Source organism: Athene cunicularia (genome assembly GCF_003259725.1).
Source record: "Athene cunicularia isolate RWA chromosome 2 unlocalized genomic scaffold, athCun1 chr2_part1, whole genome shotgun sequence".
NCBI lineage: Eukaryota > Metazoa > Chordata > Aves > Strigiformes > Strigidae > Athene > Athene cunicularia.
Window position 1 is genome coordinate 133641905 of NW_020799095.1, and position 22587 is coordinate 133664491.

The 22587-nt window shown below is 40.5% G+C and overlaps 1 protein-coding gene and 1 non-coding gene across 6 annotated transcripts in view; one reads left to right on the forward strand and one right to left on the reverse strand.

The window, feature by feature from the left end:
• The window catches only part of OXR1 (oxidation resistance 1), a 244979-nt gene that overhangs the window by 9511 nt on the left and 212881 nt on the right, over positions 1-22587 (forward strand). The window lies entirely within an intron of this gene.
• On the reverse strand, positions 9094-9176 carry TRNAL-CAG. The gene has a single exon. It is a non-coding gene; the product is annotated as a tRNA-Leu (tRNA).

Genomic DNA, 22587 nt, shown 5'->3' on the forward strand with positions numbered 1-22587 from the left:
AAATGCATATTCTCCTGTGTACTGTACTGTCAGATGAAACCATCCCTCATCCCCAAAGCCCCGTTTTTTTTGTTTGTTTCTTAACATGGGCAAGGTTATTTTCTGAACACAGAATTATAGGTCTGATCTCCTAATATATTTCTGTGTTCCTGAAGATGTTTATGAAAAAGTGAATCTGAAGACTGGAATAGATAAGGCTGTTTTCTTAGCATGAATTATCAGATGCCATTTAAGAGGTATAAAGCAGATGGGAACTCTCACTGGAAGGGGAGAAATAAATGCAACAGGTGCATCATAAGAGCAAAAAAGCTATTTGTGAGAGTAATTCCAAGAAGGGAAGATGCCATCAAAAGGTTATTTACCTTTTGGCAAATCATTGTGTTTTGTCTGACTTCTTCTAATTCGAAAGATGAGAAATAGTTTGGCATTTATTATCAGAAACCTGTTGTAAACAGAAGTATCTTGTTTCTCTGGGTATTATGGAGCAATGCTAGATGCCTCCACTGTTCATGTAAAAGACAGACAAAGAAGGGTATCCTTATGGACAACATGGAGAAAGTCCAGAACGCAGAAAAATGAAGCATCTCGGAGTATTCCAGTAAGTGTAAAGAATGCTGTGGTCCAAAGACCCCTGCTGTGGTCTTGAAACCTTTGTAAGATCACCGCTTTACATTAACTTAGAGCAGTGGTCCCATGCAGAGTGTAGGGAGACATGAGAAATGCTGCCCTTATTATAGTCCCCACCCCATACACCAGGCTTGTGCACAGCTCCTCAGGCAGTTCATAGGCAGGCTCTGGAATTTGTTGCAGCAGCATGTGAATCTTAGGAAGTTCAGGAAATGTAACAAAAAACTTTCTTTAATGTGTCAGTGGCCAAACACTGGAGCAGGTTGCCATGAAGCTGTATGGTCTCCGTCTTGGGAGATAATACGTGACTGATTATGGCCCTGAGCAATTTGCTGCAGCTGCGCCAGCTCTGAGCAGGAGGATGGACTGGAGGATCCTCAGAGGTCCCCACCAGCCTCAGTGACTGTAGTCTGTTGCAGGCTATGAAACTCCAAGGAATACCTCTACATTATGAAGCCTCTGAATCCCAAATTCCCAGGGGCAGGAAAGCTTTGTCCTACTGTTTGTCCTACTGTTTGCCACTGCCTGTATTGATTTTGCCCTTAGGACTGTTCTTGGCCACGGTCCCAGAGGATGCTGATCTAGGCTGACTAGGTCTGATCCAGCATGAATGTTCTTGTGTGTGTTAAGAGGATACTGGGCTGTACTGCAGATAAAGGAGTAACTCTAGGGAAGAGAGGTTATTGAGGGGAGGAGAGTAAAGCAATGCAGCTATGCCTGTGATCCGTGCAGGGCAGTCCAGGGAGAGTCCTGAGGTTGAGCTATGTTTTTACTATAGACATTGTAACTCAGAGTGGAGATGCTGGAAATATGGCCAACACCGGTATCCCCAGCCTGATCCACCTGGTCTGCTGGTGGGGCTCAGCAGCTGAAGCATGAGGCAGACTGGTACGCTGTGCTCACCTCTTCTCTATGAAAACTCAGTGCAGCGTCCTCTTAATTTTAACTGTGTTTAGTCCAGTTCTTGGTACCTGACATTATCCAAACACCTAAACAAATTGATGTTTGTGACATTTGACCGTTGAGCAGCTGGGAGGCTTCGATTTGTGTTATAACACTTATTTAGTTTCACCTGTTTAATAGATAGGACTATCACGTTAACGATTGACATCTTGTTAAGGTGCGTGAAAGGTTTGCCACAAACTCTAAAGGCCACAATAGGAGAAGCTAAAAAGGAAAGATTTGAAATGTGATACTTCTGAAGTTAGACATGGAGATGAAGCAAAGTAAATTAAGTTAGAAAAACAAAACAAAACCTCCAAACCCCAAAGACTGCTTCTTCAACTGCAAGTCCTTCTTTATAGATGTCAGTTTCTTTATAAATAAACAATTTGCTCTTTTAAAATAATTGGTGATGACTCAATAGCTCATCTTTATTATTGTGTTTTTTAAATATGCAGACTTCAGCAAGTCTAAATCTGTGCTCTTTGGGGAAAAAAATAAGGCTTTAATCATATTCAGATGTAGCCTCCTTTTCATCTAGTAGTTTACTTGCTTTGACAGGTGAATATAACTTTCTGAGATTTGTGCTTTGTTTTTAAACCCACTTGCCTACTTATATATAACTTTCCTTACGTAGAGATTGTAATTTTTATTTTACCTTAACTGACACCAGTCAGATAAAGAGGCAGATTTATAGACATTTATTTATTATATTCCAGCTGGTGTTTATAATATTCTCTCCTGAAGATTGTTTTTCAAATAAAAATGGAGGTAAGCAAAATTTTACATGGCCACACAGAGGTATATTTTGTTGTTGTTTTTCAGTAAACACCACACCAGGTACTGAGCAATGGATCTCCACACCAGTTGCTTGGGTATCTTCTGTTTTTCCCAGTGCTGATTGCCACAAGGCTGCAATATACCTCTGCTCCTCATTTTAGTCAGTGAGGAAGAAGGGTGAGAAAGCATGTAGTTCTGTTTTCTTAGAGGTTGTATGATGTAAGGCTTGCGGGCCCTCCTATTTGAGGAGTCATTAAAGTACCTGGGTGCTTTGGTGGGGAGTCTCTGTAGCCATGCAGCAGCGCTGGGGACCATCCACTAATGCTGTGCTGTATTGGGAACAGTGGGAGCTATCAGAAACTAGGACTAGCACTGAAGGAACAGGAAAATAAATTAATTACAGTTAAAAATGAGTGTGAAATTACCACTCTGACGTAAGGGAGAATATTTCTAGCAGGAAACAGCCAGTGGATAGGCTCACAGTAAAAAGACAGCATTAAATTTCAAAGGGGAATGTGACTTTTGCAAGTGGAGCAAGACTTTGGCTGCAGGACAGGCATACCTACAAATAAATACTGTTTTTTTTCATCCTCTTGAATGTGTTATGAAAAGCACTAGCAACAGAAAGAATAACAAGCTGCCCCATATTGTGATGATGTCTGTCCATAGGAGATCCACATGTGAGCTTGGCTCACAGCAGGTAGCTTTCTGTCTGTGCTATTACAAGTGTCTCTGTGTTATCAGAAACAGCTATGTGTTATTTTCACTTTTTGGGCACCCCTGTTTCCTCATGGCAAAGCTGCCCTTTGTGCCTGCCCCTCTGCAGTGTGGCTTATGCCAGTACAGATCAAGACCCCTGCACTGAGAAGAAAGCTTCTGTGTGCATCATCTTTAATACAAAGATAGGCTTGCATTGTCTGAATTGATTCCAGTTCATAAAGCTGATGTTTAATTGACATCAGAGTTAATCATCATGTCCTCAGCAGCTTTCATGTTTTAATAAATGTGAACAGCATGGAGACCAAGTAGATTCGTTTCAATGTAGATTCATTAGGGCAAAAAAGATCATTAGCTCCTGGTGTTGAATTGTTTCTCAGTAAGATAAACACAAATTCAGACATGCTTTGAACTACCAGCATAGGCTTGTTTCAGTGCAAAGGGAGCAGGTGAGCCATGGTATCCTGATTATTCCTTTTACTTGTTTAAAAAAAAAAATCTATGAGGACCACAAAGTGTTGGAAATATACTGTCCTATCCACTAATGAGCAGTAGAACTAAATGAGATATCTCAAAACTCCCTCTGTGTTCACCTACTTAGCGTATACTTGGCTGAACTTCATCTAATTGTTTTCAAAGTGACATGTGGATTTCATACCAGGAGAGAAACACTGGAAGCGGTTTCCATACATTTCAGTTGTTCAGTCGCTCATGCTGAGTGATAAGCACTGATCAGATATGGGTATCTATTATGCTTTGTGATGAGCATATAATAAGACTGTCTCTGTCTGCTGTGTTCTCCTCTAGTCCATGGGCAACATTCATAAAACCAGGATGAGAAAAGTTTGGTGATAGCCATTCGTTTGCTCGAGAAAAATTCATATGAAGGAAAAAATACTCTGTGGCAATATCCTCTCATTTATGGCTGTGCAGTGGTGGAAATGGTAGAAGCCTGGTTTGCCCATAAAATTATCTATTTCCCTGAAACCCCTTCAGGGGGATTTCACATAGGGTGTGGGGTCTGCCTCTCGTCTTTCCCCTTTTGGTCAGTAAGGGCTCTGCTTACAGGTACAGCTCTGGCTGCAGCTGCCACACAGGAATAAGGGAATCCTTATTCCTCATTAACTGAGAGGTTGTATTTGATAGAGGCTTGCTGAAAGAAAACTGCTCCTTTGGTAAAGCACAGTATTGTTCTGTGGCTTTTACCTCCTGTTTTCATTGGCATTCTGAAATGTTTGTTTGAAAAAGTGTGTAGTCCCTTTCTTTAAAAAAAGAAAAAAAGAGATTTGTCATTTTCTGGATCTTATTTAACAGAAGCACTCTCTTGAGTACCGCTTTAGAGAGATAAAAGATTTCTGAGCTGCTTGTGTTTCTATACTGCTCAGCCACAGGAAATATTTGCAGCACATGTGAATGCTGAGAGTTTGATCTCAGTTCTTGTGACTAGCAATGGCTAAGGTGTATGAAATTTTAGTCTCAGAAGAAAACAGTCATCTGCTTCCTTTAATAATGGAAGTTATTTAAATCTGGACATCTTGTCTAGCTAATTCAATTATTTTGGTTTTATATTGACTGGAGAGCTGAACACATTTGTGTGAACAGTTTGAATTTAGCCTCACTAAACAGCGTTATAAAAGAGTGCAGATACTGGTTTATGATTATGGAATAGCTACCATACATACTGATAATCAGAGTTTTTTGAAAATAGTTTTTCTTCTTTCCCTCAAATGCCTCTCTAGATTCTGTCCAGTTCATCTTGTGAAAGTTTCCCAAAGCCAATTTATAGGAAGAGGCTTATTATCATTACTATGTTAACGTGTGCTTTGGCACAATTTGGTGCATATTCTTAATAGTGACTAACCTATGTAATATTAACAAAGGATTTGGCAGATGTTTTGTTCTATGCAGGCTTTTAATTCAGGATAAATGATCTTCTAGAGAACAAGGAATTGAACTTTCTACAGGGATTTCTTGATGAAAACCTGTGGCCTTTGTTTTTTATGATAGCCTTGGATTTAACCCTCCCTCTTCCCCTTGTACTTTGCCCATTACTATAGCCTGTGAATATGGAAGAGTTAACTTGGCAGAATATTGTGGTTTATAGTGTAATTATATTGAAAATCCAAATGAAATCTCATCTAAATACCTGATTCCCCCATTACAATGTGTTACTAGAAGGGAAATGCTGATAACTCCAAGCCCTGCAGAGGTCATGATTGCAGACTTTTTAACCGGTGGCTCTGCATCCTGTTACCTTGCTGCTCTCTCATAGATTCAGCAACTCCTGTGCATCTCTGGTGCCATGAAGGTCATGGAGCAGGTCATCTCGAGTGCCATTAAAAGTCATATAATGGACAACCAGGGGATAAGGCCCATTCAGCATGGGTTTATGAAAGGCAGGTCCTGCCTGACAAACCTGATCTCCTCCTACGACAGGGCGACCTGCTCATTGGATGAGGGAAAGGCTGTGGATGTTGTCTACCTTGAATTTAGTAAGGCCTTTCACACTATTTCCCACAGCATTCTCCTGGTGAAACTGACTGCTTGCGGTTTGGATGGGCACAGGCTTTGCTGGGTAAAAAACTGTCTGGGTGGCCGGGCCCAAAGAGTTGTGGTGAATGGAGTTAAATCCAGTTGACAGCCAGTCACAAGTGGTGTCCCTCAGGGCTGGGTTTTGGGACCACTCTTGTTTAACATCTTTATTGATGATCTAGACGAGGGGATCGAGTGCACCCTCAGTCAGTTTGCAGATGACACCCAGCTGGGTGGGAGTGTTGATCTGCTCGAGGGTAGGGAGGCTCTGCAGAGAGACCTGGACAGGCTGGAGCCATGGGCTGAGCCCAACTGGAGGAGTTTCACTGAGGCCAAATGCCGGGGGCTGCCCTTGGGCCACAACAACCCCCAGCAGCGCTACAGGCTTGGGGAGGAGTGGCTGGAGAGCTGCCAGTCAGAGAGGGACCTGGGGGGGTTGATTGACAGCCAGCTGAACAAGAGCCAGCAGTGTGCCCAGGGGGCCAAGAAGGCCAATGGCATCCTGGCTTGTGTCAGCAATAGCGTGGCCAGCAGGGACAGGGAAGGGATCTGACCCCCGTATTCGGCACTGGTGAGGCCGCCCCTCGATTCCTGTGTTCAGTTTTGGGCCCCTCACTGCAAAAAGGACATTGAATGACTCGAGCGTGTCCAGAGAAGGGCAACGGAGCTGGTGCAGGGTCTGGAGCACAGGTCGTACGGGGAGCGGCTGAGGGAACTGGGGGTGTTTAGTCTGGAGAAGAGGAGGCTGAGGGGAGACCTCATCGCCCTCTACAGCTGCCTGAAAGGAGGTTGCAGAGAGCTGGGGATGAGTCTCTTTAACCAAGTAACAAGCGATAGAACAAGAGGGAATAGCCTCAAATTGCACCAGGGAAGGTTTAGACTAGATATTAGGAAGCATTTCTTTCCAGAAAGGGTTGTTAGGGGCTGGAATGGGCTGCCCAGGGAGTTGGTGGAGTCCCCATCCCTGGAGGTGTTTAAGAGTCGGGTTGACGTAGCGCTGAGGGATCTGGTGTAGTTGGGAACTGTCAATGTTAGGTCAGTGGTTGGACTAGATGATCTTCAAGGTCTTTTCCAACCTGCATGATTCTGTGATTCTGTGAAACAACCAGGATGCTGGTTTCAGGTTTCATCCAAAATGAGTCCCACAGGAAGACCAGCTAGCCCTGCACCCTGCAACTTAAGTTGTGGATTACTACCTTAGGCAGCTGTCCACTGATTTTGTTTTATGTCTGGCAGACCTAAACATGCTGGTTTTGCTGTGCATTCATAGCAGTCAAATGTGCTGCTTTCAGAATTCCAGTATTGGTAGAATTGCTGTCTGGAACATGGAATTAAATATTGAGTTATCATTAACTATGATATTAACAGTGATGGTGATATTAACATTGCTTTCTGAAAGGATGTTCTGCAAAACATCCCTGTATATGTTGACAGACTGTAGTGCTGCTTGCCTAGTAAGAATGGATGGGTTAACACCAACCCCCCCATGGTTTAAGGTTCTGGAGAAAATCAGATATTTATCTTCTGTACACATGGTTTGTTAGGTAAGTATTTTGGGTAGGTATACAACTCTACTCAAGGAACGTTTGGTAGCATTTGCAGATGGAAAGCATTAGTTACCTTTGTCAGAATCTGTGTTAATATCCCATAATTAAAACACTCCCTCAGCCTGTTTCTTCCCCTGGAATAATTCATTACTTCATCTTTTTCACTTACAAATTTATAATGATCTATGCTATGTGTGTTCAGAGGTTGTTACTGCATGTCTACTGAACATTTACCGTACTGGATATCTAACATTTACAGTTTATGGCACTAGAAATCATAGTTACTCACTTCATTCACGGGAAGAGTGTTTTTGTGACTGATGTTTGTGACTTTGTTTTTCAAAAATACTTTGTATTCCAGACTGTTACTTAATGTGTACTTAATTCTAAGTATGTAATGTGAAAATCTAATTCATTTACGGATTCATATGTGCTTTTGAGAGGTTTTTAAGTTTTAACAAAACAAGACCATAATAGAATATCCAAAGTATTTGGGAGAGCAAGGTAAAAGAAAAAAAAAAAAAAAAGTAGTTTTGAGATGTAAGCTGTAGTTTTAGGAAAAATCTGGAGCCAAAATAGCTCACCTCTTAAAAAAAGGGGGAGAGAGGGAGGTTCTGGGTTCTCCCCATCATGCTCTGCTTCACTCACTACCCTGCTCTTGCCACTTCAGCAAGTGACAGAGCTTTCAGGTGATTGCCTGGCAGGTGGGTCCCACTCCATAAAGTAGCAGAAGACCAGATCAGGGGAGTAGTGTTTCTTGCTACATCAGTGGGGAAAATAGCCTGACATCCAACATCAGAGCTAGTGCAGGGAAGATACAGGGCTAATACAGGCATGGTGGCAGGAAGAAGGAGAAACCCCACCAGATTCTGGGGGTTGGATTCTTAACTGCTCCTTTCTTTAGGCTGAGAAAATTAGATCTCCCATTTTAATTTAAGACCCCATTTTTGAATAGAATAGAATAGAATAGAATAGAATAGAATAGAATAGAATAGAATAGAATAGAATAATTTCACTTGGAAGGGGCATACAGCAATCATCTAGTCCAACTGCCTGACCAGGTCAGGGTTGGCCAAAAGTTAAAGCATGTTAAGGGCATTGTCCAAATGCCTCTTAAACACTGACAGGCTTGGGGCATCAACCACCGCTCTAGGGAGCCTGTTCCAGTGTCTGACCACCCTCTTGGTAAAGAAAAGCTTCCTAATGTCCAGTCTGAACCTCCCCTGGTGCAGCTTTGAACCATTCCAGTGCATCCTGTCACTGGGTACAAGAGAGAAGTGAGATCAGCACCTCCCTCTCCACTTCCCCTCCTCAGGAAGCTGTAGAGATCAGTGAGGTCACCCCTCAGCCTCCTTTTCTCCAAAGGAGACAAGCCCAAATTCCTCAGCTGCTCCTCATAGGACATTCCTTCCAGCCCTGTTACCAGCTGTGTTGCTTTCTTCTGGAGGCCTTCAAATATCTTCACATCCTTCTTAAACTGTGGGGCCCACAACTACACACAATATACTCAAGGTGAGGCCGCACAAGGCTGAATACAGGGGGATAATCACCTCTTTTGACCACTGGTTATGCTGTGTTTGATGCACCTCAGGATGCAGTTTACCCTCTCTTGGCTGCCAGGGCATGCTGCTGACTTGTATCGAGCTGCTGTCTGTTGGCCAGTACCCCCAGACCCCTTTCTGCAGGGCTGCTCACTGGCCACTCCTCTCTCCTAGTTTATACTTGTTGTCCAGCATTATTCTGTCCCAGGTGCAGATTCCAGCATTTGCACATGTTAAATTTCATCTCATTAATCATAGCCCAGTGCTCTAAGCTATCTACATCCCTCTGCAAGGCCTCTTGTCCAGATCGTTGATAAATATATTGAACGGAACTAGTCCTAGAACTGAACCCTGGATACAAGCACATATGGGCCAGTCGCCAGCAGGATGTAGCCCCAAAAGGGAGCTGTCAGAAGTGGGATTCGAACCCACGCCTCCAGAGGAGACTGCGACCTGAACGCAGCGCCTTAGACCGCTCGGCCATCCTGACCCACAGGGTGCTGCCCCTGCTGCTCTGTAATCGGGATATTTGCAGGTATTTTTAGTGATGGCTTCTTGTACTATTTTTCTCATATAGAAAATATTTTAAAATATTCCAAACAAAATTTATATTGTGTTGAATCTAATGTAACTATAATAACTGATGTTAATTTGGTACATGCAGCTGTTTCATTCTGTGAGTACCTGTTAGTACGTTGAGAAAGAAGCAGGGACTGTTGCACGTAAATTACGTACGCCATGTAGCAGAAGTCTGAAGGTATACAGAAATGAATAAAAATACAGTATGTTGCACAAGGGCATCACTTAAGGCTGATTTGTTTCCTGTAATGTCTATGAAAGCCCCCTTGAGACCGCTACAAGTTATTCATGGTGAGAGTTCTCTGTGACATTTCAAAGGGGGTCTGTGACACTTAAACAAATTGTATGTCCCCGTGCTGCATTTTTATAAAAGGAATTCATGTACTTGAAAGCTGCATCCAGGAAGCTCTAAATATACAAATTTGGTTGAGATTTGGGAGTAAAAGTCAATATGGAAGGCAAGAGGTATACTTGTTTGGGAGCATCAGTTTTTAAAATCCAGCGGCTCTGTTTGGAATGTAAATTTAATAGAAAAATCAAATTTTAGAATAAGACAACCAGAAACTGACTATCAGAAATTACAACTATACCTCTGGCCCCAAAACGTGATTATTCCTCAGAACCTTAAGGAACAAGATTTTCCAATGGCAAAAAAAAAGGCTACAGAACCTACTAGATTGGTCAGAGTTTGATACTGATTTTATTTGATTGTGGTTTTGAAGGAAAACAGTTGCTACTGTTTGGAGAAACCCATCCTTCAGGCTCCAGTTTTTCAATGTCTTTCTTGCAGGGAAGCCTGCATGCAAGAAATGCTGCAATGTCTTTCTTGTCGGGAGCCCAAAGTGCTAGACCCAGTACTCTGATTCAGTCTCACTGGTGCTGAGTAGAGGGAAATAGTGACTAGTCTTGACCTGCTGGCCATGTCCTTCCTTGGAGATACACAACAGTTGACTGGACAAGGCCCTGTCTTGTCCTGACTTCAGAGTTAGATCTGTCTTCAAAGTTGGCCCTCTTTTGAGCAAGGTGTTAGAGCAGTTAAGTGCTAAAGGTCCCCTCAAGCCTAAATTGTTCTGTGATTGTACAGTTATGTTCCATAATTTTGAACAATTTTATGTAACAACACTCAGTTGATGGCAGAGGTCTGGCCGTCAAAGGCTACTCATAGAGTAGCAACTCCAGAATGAGCTGGGATTGCAACCTACACTCTGTCTCCTATCAGCATATAGCACTTTGGGTCTTAACAGGTCCAAAACGTTACATTCACTACTTCAGAACTCAGTAATGATGTAAAGCTGATTAAATATACCTTGAAAAGCTGGGGAAATTAACTAAATAGGTCTTAATTTAAATAAAATCTAAGTAATAAAAATAATATTACCTATTAGCTTCAAGACTTGTGGATCACACAAGGAAGGCTCTTCTTGCAGAACTAAGTGCATACCAAACATACAGTGACCTCAGTCAAGAATCAGCCCAAGCCTACTCCAGGACAGCACTGGTGTCTCACTTACCAGTGGGAGTTTTTTGACCCAGAACTTCAGTAGTTAACTCTCAGGCTGTTGCCCAAAAATCTGCTGATCTGGCTGATGTTTTGGTCGAAACATCATGGCACTTAGTATGCAAAGGGTGGCTTCAGCCCTGATTGCTGACCCATGACTCGATTTCATATAGCAGTTAGCCATACTGATGGAATTGAACTGTAGTAAGCAAACTGGAAACCTCGATAAATATTATATATTTATGAAGATATAGGTATTCCCCAACTGCTCTGAGACAGACTTAACTAACTGCCTGTCCATCACACAGCCGGACTCATTGGACATGAGGCTGGAGGTTGTTTTGTTGCAGGATGTTGATGGACTCCAGTAAATGTTCCTCAGCCACTGAAAAGAAAGTGAGTGGGAAACCTGAGTGCGTTGGTATTATCCATCAGAAGGGTTAGCTCTACTGGTTCCTGAGTACATGTTCTGATGATAGCAGATGAAGAAGAGGAAACTCAGTCCTGTTGGGTATCCTTGCCGATATTCCCTCATATGTCTTTATGCTGGTGCCCAACCTAAAATTTCAATAATAGACTCCTATTCATAGCAAATTGGAGAAAACCTGATTTCATTTTGCATTATTTGTGCAGTGCAAAGTCTGAGTTTAGTTTTCAGAATACCTGATGACAGCTGACATTGTTCTGCAAGGTTCAATGAGATAATGGAAAATACTGAAAAATAATTTTAATGTGGCTGTGCATAATAAAATCCTTAGTAATGACTTGTCCTCTGAAAGCACATCAGAAGAATCAAGTTAAGAATAATGCTAAACCCATTTAAGCTAATGTGAAAATATCAGCAATGATCACTCTGATCAATGGAGCTTCACGTGCTGTTCACATTACAGTGAATTAATGGATTTAATCAGAGTAACAGGAAATATATTGGGGAGCAAAAACTTCTTTCCTCAAATAGAAGTCAATAAAATATTAAGATTTTTCTTTTATTTATATTTTTTCCTTTTTCAGTTTCCAGCTATTGTACATGCAGTTGATGAAGTTCAGTATTAGTTGATGAAGTTCATGATTTTGTGGATGTTACATGATGCTTCATAGAACTCTTTACAATTAAAAAGGGGAACAATGTTTGTAAATTCTAGTCCTGTTGGGCAAAATTCTGAAATAACAGCTAGCAACAATAGGGTTTCTAAATTTAGAAGGGTGGTCAGACTCCACACATGGATGTGGGTACACAATTTTTCCTGATTGTTTTCCAGCTTCTGGATGTCAGTCCCTGAACACTTTCTGGGAAACGAGATTTAACCCAAGACCATTTACAGCTGAAATGATTTGCAGAATGGTCAGCTAAGCTGACAGGTCTTGGGGCTGTAACCTTCTCACCTAGCCCAGCTGGGATGAGAAAGTAATACATAGTCTTCGCCTGAGCTTGTATCTGTACAACCCTGTCAAAAACCAGTGAAGCTGCAGGGGTCTGAGGTTAGTGGTGCTATGCAGTTTTAATACTGAAGTTGAAATTGTTCTTGTAGATGTCATGATAAAGCTTACTGTGCTGTAGTGATTTACACTGACATCAGTAGAAGTCAATCTATTTAATGTTGAGTCCAGCATCTCCAGCACTGGAGATAAAACGTATCACAACATGCCTTGATATCAAAGACCAGTTTACTACCTTTTCTATCCCTCCTCTGTCACTCGATAGCCATTCCTTGGCCATTCTGAGTTTCTGACCTGCTTTAAGCAAAGCCACTCGTAGAGTGAGAGTATCTTTTGTGCTTTTGTGCTGTTCTTTCTCTGAATAGGAGAGTTGTTTTTCTCCTTATGTTTCAGGGCTCTCCCTGTGGGCCCTGAAAGAAATACTAATTCAAAAAGAATGGCTGAATCCTATAGGACCCATACATCTCCTTCCAAAGAGAAAGCAGAGTATGTTATATGGATGATAATGAGGTTAAACATGGTTAAATGGAAACTTGCTTTAAAAATAAGGTGCCTCTTCAGTATCTTTATAACTTCACATTTTGCCCCTAGTTCTGCAAATGCAAATATGCTTAACTTTACAGGTATCACTAATTCTGTCATCAGATATTTTTTGTTGCACAAATAGTAATATAAAGCAATACATAGACTCAAAATGTTGTCAGGAACCTGAGAAGCTCTCTTCCTGCCCCCTTTAATCTTTAGGGACCAGACTCGCTCCTTTATATTAAAAATATGTTTACATCAGTAGCAGAAACAGATTGTGAGCTAGAAACAAGACTGCTGTGTGTTGGGACCATGTTGTGTCAGCTGCCAGCTGTCTTTGCAGCAGAACTTAGTCTTGTCATGGTCACAGGTAGGAATGGGCTTGAATAGTAATAAAGACTTTGTCCTAGGCATATTCCATCCATTCTAGTGGGAATTAGAGATTTGAGGGTGGCAGCTGAGAAAAAAAAAAAATATCTGCCTTACTCTATTCACATGGGTCTTCTGTATGAAGTAACTCATCACCAAAACACTTTATAAGCAAGAATGCTTATAAACCTCCTCTGAGTTAAGTACATTCCCTTGAATTCCCAGAATTAGTAAACTACATTCGAAGATACAAAGCCAATTAAACATGTGGAACCCTGTGGTGTTTATAGAAAATCGGGAATACTAGAGATGGCTGGCATAGCATGTCCACACTGTGATGATAACAGAAGGTGCCTCGGGAGCATACGTTGTCAGCAGGATCCAGAAGAGGCACAGCATCCATCGGTGTGGCGGGGGGGGAGAGTTCCTTCTGTCTCCTGAAAACGATGCCAAGTATCTGCTTTTTATTCCTCCCAAATCACTATTTCATCATGAACTTGAGCAGCAACTAGAGAGCTCTTTGCTCTGTGATTGACACCTGTTGAGCTGGGATAACTTTTTTTTCCTTAGTACTTTTACTTCCAAAGTGTAAACTGGGGAGTTCTTTAAAACAATAAGATAAAACTGCCTTAATTTTAATGATCATGTCTGCTGTCACAGGAGTCACGAATATGGGCTTTTATTCTTCTTCAGGGTAAGGCGTTCACAGCTGTGAAGATAGTGAGTGAATTGCTTATCCACTTTCATTAGAACAAATTCAGATGATGAGCTGAGCACAGTCCTATTCCTGACATGTCCTCTTCCTGTCCAGTAGCCTTCCAACTCCTATGGATGAAAGTAGTTACATTTATGATTATAAATACAGGGTGTGGATGTGGGTTAACATTGTTGCAGCAAAAGGTAGCTTGACAGCTGACACTGGGGCAGAACCTGACCTGCAAAATACTAGTTACTAATTGATGAGTAAGTATCTAACCTGACCTTCAGCTTCCAGCTCAAGTGTTCTAGCAATAAAAAATATCCTTGTGCTTGGTTGGAAAACAAACTAACAAACAAAAAGAATCTGTAAATCATTGGAGATGTGGTAAGCATGGAAACTTGTAATGACAGAATAACTATATTATTAACTGAATTTGTATTAATTTCTACATTATAAATTCTTAAAATATTTAATGCACAATTGCACAATTATACTTTATTATGTTCTGTCCTTATTTATAAAGGCAATAGCAAACTATTGAACCTGAAGGAGCTAAGTGTTGCAGCCTTGTGGTAATTAATTATGTTAAAAGAATCAGATGATGTTCTGTTTCCCAGACTCTCAAGTGGAAGAACCAGGGATAAAAGCAGTTTATCGCCTAAGCTGCTTAAACAGGGCTAAACAGGGTTTGGCTGTTAGACCAAGCTGTGGAGAGCTGGATGTAACAGAAAGAGACTTAGTGAAGGGGGAGCTCAGGAAGGGTTTGCCTCCTGGTAGCTAAGAGGGAGAACCGTATGGGATTATCTACAGTATTGCAGGTGGTTGGCTCTTCCAGAGTTTTGCAGGGTAATAAACAAGCTTTGGAGAAAGAACTGCAAGCTGACTGTGGCTTGGTTTCTATTTCCATACAATAAGGCTACTTAGTAAAATTCTATTAAAATGGTAAACCTGAGGCCTGTTGGTACTGCATGTTAGTTGTACTTGGTGGCTCCTTTTGCACATTCCAGCCTTTCTCTCCTGTCCTCTCCAGTTGGAAAACCATGGAAAGCCATTGCTCTCTGATACAGAAGTGAATGTTGCTTCTTAGGTGAAGAGGACAGAGGTAATGAGTTTCTAGCTGATTTTATATGGATTTATTTGCAATAAAAAAGAATACAAGTGCAGCACTGATAATTATCACACAATGGTGATAACGATGAATAATAATGATACAATATATTATATATATCTAATAAAGTTTAGCATTTTATAAATTGTGGGCAGCTTCTCAAGAGTGTTGTATGTTTGGAAAGTGGGGTTTGTTAGTGCAGTTGTCAGTACTAGAGTCTTGTGACTGTATTATGCAGTATGTAAAAGAAATAATATGTTAAGTGCAAGATACTTAGCCCTTCACCATAAACAGGAAACAGTAACCCAGTAACTGGCAAATATTAGCTATCCCCTTAGACTTCCCTCTTTTTCTAAAACCAACATCTTTATACATTTGCTTATCCCGAAGAGAGATAGTATCTTCTCTTCTTTCCCTCAAGACTTTCTATCTGCATGATGAATATGTTCCTTGCATACTGTGAAGAGGGAATCTCTGCTTCACTGATATCCATGCTGATTCCCCATTGTTTGCTCTCTAATATAAGGACTATTTGTTTTTGCAGCAAAAAGAATTCATGCCAGTTTTGAGTGTGGTTTTCTTGTTGTCATTTTAGAAACTGTTTCAGACTCTTCTTAATGTTTGGACAAACGAATATGTTTGCTTTTTGTGGTGTTGCTGTTGACATTTCCTGAGGGAATTGCTGAAGATGTTAACAACTTCCCAGCACAGGCATGCTGTAATGGAATAGTTCTTTGCTTGTGGCCCTGGCACAAATTCCTCTTAACTGATGTTTTTGCTGAAGATGATTTGGTTGTAATAATTTATGTGAGCCGGGGTAAATGTGAATCAGTCCTGGCTATTTTGGGGAGCATAAATGTCTGCTAAACTCCTTTAGTGTTTAGCTTCTTGCAAATCTAACAGGCATAAAGTGCCAATTTATTATGTGTGTCTGAGCCTCTGTGCTGCACAAACATCTGCAGTGCAGAGTGGGAAGAAAGTCCATGAGGAGCATTGGTAATTGGCTAAGCCTGATGGCCAGGAGAGCTTGTAACTCAACCAACAGAAATCCATCACTTAGAGAGAGCCTTGGCTAATTTTGAAGGCAGTAGCCATGAAAAACAATCACATAACAAAACTTGCCCTTATATGTATAGTGTATGCCCCAAGGGCACTGTAGGTTAGACACAGATTGATATTCTTGTGAGTTTGCTTTTTTAAGCCATGCTTTTGAACCTGTGCACTGCCATATCTTTAATATCTGGTCAGTACAATTAGTGCATAATTATGTTAGTAATTACCAGGACTATCCACTTGTGTGGAGGTTTTGAAGAGTCTTTAAGCAGGTTGGGCTTTGTTCTGGAATCTCTGATTAAATGTGTGAAGCTTTTGCATGCAACCAGACAGCCAGTTTAGCCTGTGGTCTGTATATAAAATACCCACATTATTAACTAGAAGAATCAGCTATAGCTTACAATCTTTTAGGAAAACAGTATCTTTTTTTGACTGGTTACCATGTATTGCAGCTATGGAACAAATTTTCGTCAAAACACATTGCTGGTTTAAGTTTTTTTCAATTTAAAAGCAGTTCTGTTTCTGGGGCTATCCTAGCCTCAGCTGTTATATCCTCTGTGTTTTCAGTGAAATTGTAAACTCATTTGCAAGATGGTCATGCAGCAGCATTTTGGCCATGTCGTTTGTTCCATTTCTGAGCTCTTCGGCGGAGGCTTGGAGAAAAGCAGTCCTTGTTGGTCTGCGGCTGTTTCCCTGCCTTGAAAAAGGACAAAAACTGTCAGGAAGAAAGATAATCATCCTAAGGGTAGACTCCAGTTACATTAAATAGAATAGCAGCCACTTGGAGATGGGACTGGAAGGCAGCCAAAAGGACACTGTGAAATTTTTCAATAGTCTGTCCCTCTGCCTGTCTTCCAGTGATCGACAGAGAATGTAATTTCAACCTTCAAACTATTCATGGCAACCAAAGGTAACTGAATGCTGTTCCGGCTCTATTTTAAAGAGCATTGTAACCTAGATGAGAAGATACTCTTCTCTCAAATGTGTCGTGTGTTGTTCTATTATTGCAGTAAATCATTGCAGATATTACTACTTACTGGTTTAAGTAAATTGTCCTTTTGACTGTCTTGTGTATGTTTTATAAGGAAAAACTTTGGCCTTGACCAGTGGATATAACATAATTTCAATGGGTGTTTTGATTAAGGATTTCTCAGAGAGTCCTTGCTGCTTGTGACATTAGGTGGAGTGGTCAGCCTGGAATCGCCAAGTGAAGCCATGTTTGAGGCATTAGTGTAGTGATGAGGTCAGCTGGCTTTCCTTGTAACGTCTGCAAAAGAGTTTAATTAGGTCCTATACGTTCTTTAGGAAAATCTGTCAGCTTTATGTATGTAAAGGCAGATGGCCCTTGACTTAAAGCAAGATTACAGCCGCATGTATCTCCAGCAAATTCAGGTGTGTGTTTGTGGTAATAGCTGTTCCTTCCTTTTGAGGGATTTCTGTAGCCTCATGTCTTTATACGTGAGGTGTAACCCATTGAAACTGGTGGTTCATGTCAGCAGAAAGCAGTGATAAGAGGATATATGAAAAGTTAGAAGTTACATTGCCTGCCTAGATGTTTCCTTAATGAAAATCTTATTCTTACTGTCAAATATTTGGGATATTCTCTGTCAAATAATATGGATTCTTGTATTTGTGCAGTGTGGTGTTTGTGTTTTTTTTTCCTGCTGAAATCTAGAGTTGTATTTGTATGACATTTAAAAAAAGGCAACACCCTGCCCCTTCATTCGACACATAATGATTGTGAAATAGTTGTTTCAGTAAATAGGAAAGCAAAGAAGTGGGAGGTGCCCACTGTGAATATGTTTGAGATGTAAAGAAGTAAAGATGACATTCAGCTTCAGGAAGATGAGCTGTAGGATTCAGGAACTGAGAATCATAGGTACAGTAGTTATACATACAGGTTCAGTTACCACTGAATAGTAATTTCTCAAAGCTTTTAATGCACTTTATTCTCAGCTTCCCCCAGAGTAACCTGCTCTGTTTAGCAGGTAGGTGTCAAAGTACAGGGGAGGTAAATTATCTACCAGAAGCCCTGTAGTCCTGTCCAGGCCATGTACAATCCCTGAAAGTGCCCCTAAGTATGGCACTTACTATGAGATATATGGGGTGTTGCACAAATGTATAGTCTTGTCTAAAGTCCCTACTGACCACAGCTAGTAATTATGAAGAGCAGCGGTTACCACTGTGAGTAGTCCATTAGCCTCAACAGAAACTGCATTGGTGCATTCAAGAGTAAAATAATGTCCTTCTATTTTTTCATTAAATATAGATAGGGCTGCATTCTGCAGTGCTAAAAATCTGGATTTATGACATGTTGGCAGCTAAAGTGCTTTTCAGGCCAGATAGTTTTACCCAATAAAATTTTTTAAATGTTTGGCAGATAGAGGAGAAAGAACCATTTAATAGCCACCTTTAAATCTCATATTTGGTAAATACACTACAATCTAGCACTCTGGCTTAGATTTCTTTCTCCCAGTGTTCTTGTGCAGTCTGTTGCTTCTAGAGACCATGAACTGTGAGAAGAAAATAATGACAGTTGTTCTCTGTAATGAGGATGGCATGGCTTGCTGGTGTGGGGCTCCTGGACTTAAAATGGGACTGCTGTTAGCCAGTCAGTCCCGGGGGTTCTTCTGGAAGACAGGGCATCGTTCAGCCAGAACTGCATCTTACACCTCAGCGTTACACAGGCCTGCAGATGCTGATTACTTTCCAACCTGTTTCATGAAATGCCCATAAAATTTTCTATTATAACTCCTTTCTGGAAACATCTAACTGGTTATAAATACTCTTTCTTGATTTTCCTCCCTGTGCAAATTGTGGCAAATAAATGAGAGCCAAGAAGACGACTAAATGAATAAAGGAAGGAGACAAACAAAAGAGAGGTGAAAGGAGTGGAGGGAGTATCAGTGCGTGAATGAACACAAGGGACAGAGCTGAGAACAAAGGAAGTTATATATGTATAAACTTTTTGGTGGGTCTAGGAAAATGAACAGATTCAGGATTATAAATTAAGTAAAGAGGTAGTACAACAGAAATTAAAATGTTTTAAATATGGGGAAAATATTTCAGGTGTCTTACATCACAGTTTTAAGTTTTAGTTTATTCAGAAGTATTTAACCGTAGCAAATAAAATTTAAGCAAAAATAGAAGAAGTAATACATTTTCAGACTGCCTCTCCTAGTATTGTTTTTGCTTTTGTTTTTAAGAACACAAATGCTTTCTTAAATAATTTTGTGGTTTTCAATCTTTTTGAGGTATGATTCAAAATATAGCAGTTTAAAAATTTATTTTGTATGCATTGCAGCTTTCTGTCCTCATTCCTCTTTCCCATCACAGAAACTATGCTCTTTTTTTTTTTTTTTCCAGAGGGAGAAGGAAGATTAAAAAACGTCTTGAGGAAGGGAGGCAGCAAGTAACATACCATAGGGAAGTATGAGTACTAGCTGGACCTTGAAAGTTTCAGTAGCTAGTTCTCCTTATTTTTCAGGCACTAGGTACCATATTCAGATCTGGGGTTCCCAGTACAGGACATGGACCTGTTGGAGCAGGTCCAGAGGAGGGTCATAAGGCTGGAACACCTCTCCTATGAGGACAGGCTGAGAAAATTAGGGTTGTTCAGTCTGGAGAGGAGAAGGCTCTGGGGAGACCTTACTGCAACCTTTCAATATATAAAGGGGGCTTATAAGAAAGATGGAGAGATGTTTTTTAACAGGGACTGTAGTGACAGAACAAGGAACAACAGTTTTAAACTGACTTTAGATAGGATATAAGGATGAAGTTTTGACAGGGAGAGAGGTGAGGCACTGGCACAGGTTGCCCAGAGCAGCTGTGGCTGCCCCCTCCCTGGCAGTGTTCAAGGCCAGGTTGGACGGGGCTTTGAGCAACCTGGGCTAGTGGAAGGTGTCCCTGACCATGGCAGGGGGGTGGAACTAGGTGATCTTTAAAGGTTCCTTCCAACCCAAACGTTCTGTGATTCTATGAGTTTATATTTCTTGTAGCCCAGGGGCTCTGACCTCTTGAACATCAAAAGATCTCTGTTGATTAGGTTATTAATTTATAAAGCTTTACAAGTTCTATTGATATTTAATTGATCTCTTATTTGAAAGGAATTTCTCCATTTAGACAATTCTAAATACACCCTTATTATCTCTTTCGTAAAGTTTGTACTAGAAATATCATCGTTAACTTGGTATCACATGATATCACTGCAATACAAAACCCATTGACAGAGGAACACAAAATCTGTAACAGGGCTCCTGCTGCATGGCTGTTGTTATGGTTCCAGAATAACACTTCCTGTTTGTGAGTCTCTTGTGCTTTATTTTTTCTAATACATTTTCTATTTTTCAATTTTACATCTAACATTGCTACATTTATGTTATTTGACCCCAGCTGGCAACTAAGCACCACACAGCTATTTGCTTACTCCCCCCGGTGGGATGGGGGATTGAATCAGAAGAGTAAAAGTGGGAAAACACGTGTGTGAGATAAAGACAATTTAATGGGTAAAGCCAAAGCCGTGCATGCAAGCAAAGCGGAACAAGGAATTCATTCGCCACTTCCAAAACATAGCCCCATACTAGCTACTGTGAAGGAAACTAACTCTATCCCAGACAAAACCAGCACAATTTATAACACTGTGAAGAAGATGATAGCATAATTGAAAGAAGACATCTTTCAGTTTCTTTGTGTATAATGTTTGTTGTTTTCAGCCAATAAATGCACCTGAGCATTGACTTTTCTGAGTATGAAGGTAGCCCAGCTCAGGGCAATACTGCTGTCTGTGAGGAAAATGCTTTTGTAATTATCCTTACAAGGCAGTTTCTTGATTGACATTTGTACTTTCTTTTGTCATAGGCAATAATAAGTGGATGCAGTGGCTCCAAGGGTTAGAATTGTAAAGGTCATATCTAGGATGATGCTTAAGAAATCATCCTGCTAGATGTTTCTTCATATGGTATTATCTGGTAAAAGCAGGAGTTAAGGAGCATCCAAAGGTGCTGAGCATCTGACAGGATAAGGCTCTTTAAAATTGTCTCTTCCTATCCCCATCTTCCGAATCCATTTCCACTGACATTTTGAATAATTTTCTAACATGGCAGCTAGATAATACTTGTCTTTGATTCAGTGAGAGTGTTCTTGCCTAAAGTGAAACTTTGTATATGTATTCTCAAAACTGTATCTGTTTTTTTCTATGAGCATGAGATTAACCTTCCTGTTCTTAAATTTGTCTCCTGTCTGTAGCCATCTTTGCATTAATGTCAACTTTATACTGTTTTATAGTTCAAAGTAAGTGGTATTTTGAGTGGAATGGAACAAAAATCCATTGTGAATATACTGAGTTGACAATATACCAAAAAAATCCCAGTTATTTCATTAGAAGTATGTTTTCCCTGTTCCTACAGGTTGTATAATTTCAGTCAGTAGTGTAAGAACAGAAGATAAAATTATAATGTAGGTCAGTTACTAGTGAAGATTCGATTTCCTGTACTGAAATGTAATTAGGTAGTGTAATATCAGTGATATTGTCTGTCATGTCCTACAGGAACATGTGTCTATTTGCATATATGCTGTCTCTGTGTATAGTATTACCTTCACAATAATTCTTTAATTTGGAAGTTCCTTACGTAGTGTTTGGGCTTTCAAAACAGCCTGTCTGTCTAATCTTCCTGATCAGACCTATGGGAGCTGTCAGCTATGTGAGTATATAAAAGGGTGCACCTGGTTAAATGAGTATTTTGTTGCCAGAGCCTGATTTTCATTGCCAGTTTGAGATAGCTGACCTATGTCTGTTCAGGGGGGATAAAGTTGTGCTGATTCTTGATGTTCACAATGTAGAAGAGGTCAGTGGGAAGTATAGACAATATATTTGTTTGAATCACTAGTAAGTGGAAGAGCAGCAAAAGAGTAAGGTACACAAAACAATGGATGGCATTGGAAAAGGTAATTTAATGCTCATACTGCTTTTTGTATTGTAAGGCAAAACTGGCAGTCTGGGGGAAGCTTTCCTTGGGTTCTGCTCATTGGTGCTGGGTGTTTGTCAATACTAGGACCCCTGTTCTCACCCTGGATTTCTACACTAGTTTTTGTGGTGGTTTAATTCCCTTTATGTGATGGAGCTAAATCTAGGCACACAACTCATGCTAGAAAAAAGTAGGCATAAAGTGAAATACCAATTTAAAAGCACTGTCCTCTGCCAAGTTTACTTCTAAGGTCATGGCCAAGTGAAGAGGAGAGTGCAGTCACCACAGCTAGAGCCCACTACACCATCCACTTTCCATTTTTGCAGTGAAGGAAAAGATTATTAGATGAAGGTCTAATGAGTCACATCAGCTGGCATTTCATCTGCTATAATAAGGGACCACAATCAAAACATAATAATTCATATTTTAGTGTGTGGTGTTTATGTATAAGTGAACAAAAATCTAGTCACAGAATTGTGACATGTATTGCTATTATTGCCTCTTTGGTTTTGTTCCAGTTTTTCTTGGATCATGAAGAGGGTATGCCTTTTTATTTCAGCATGGAACTACATCTAATAGAATGGGTTTTGTTTTGTTTTTTTTTCCCTGATTATTTTGTTTTGCCTTTATACAGTAGTTAAACGTTTGCTCTATTGTGCTAATGAAAGG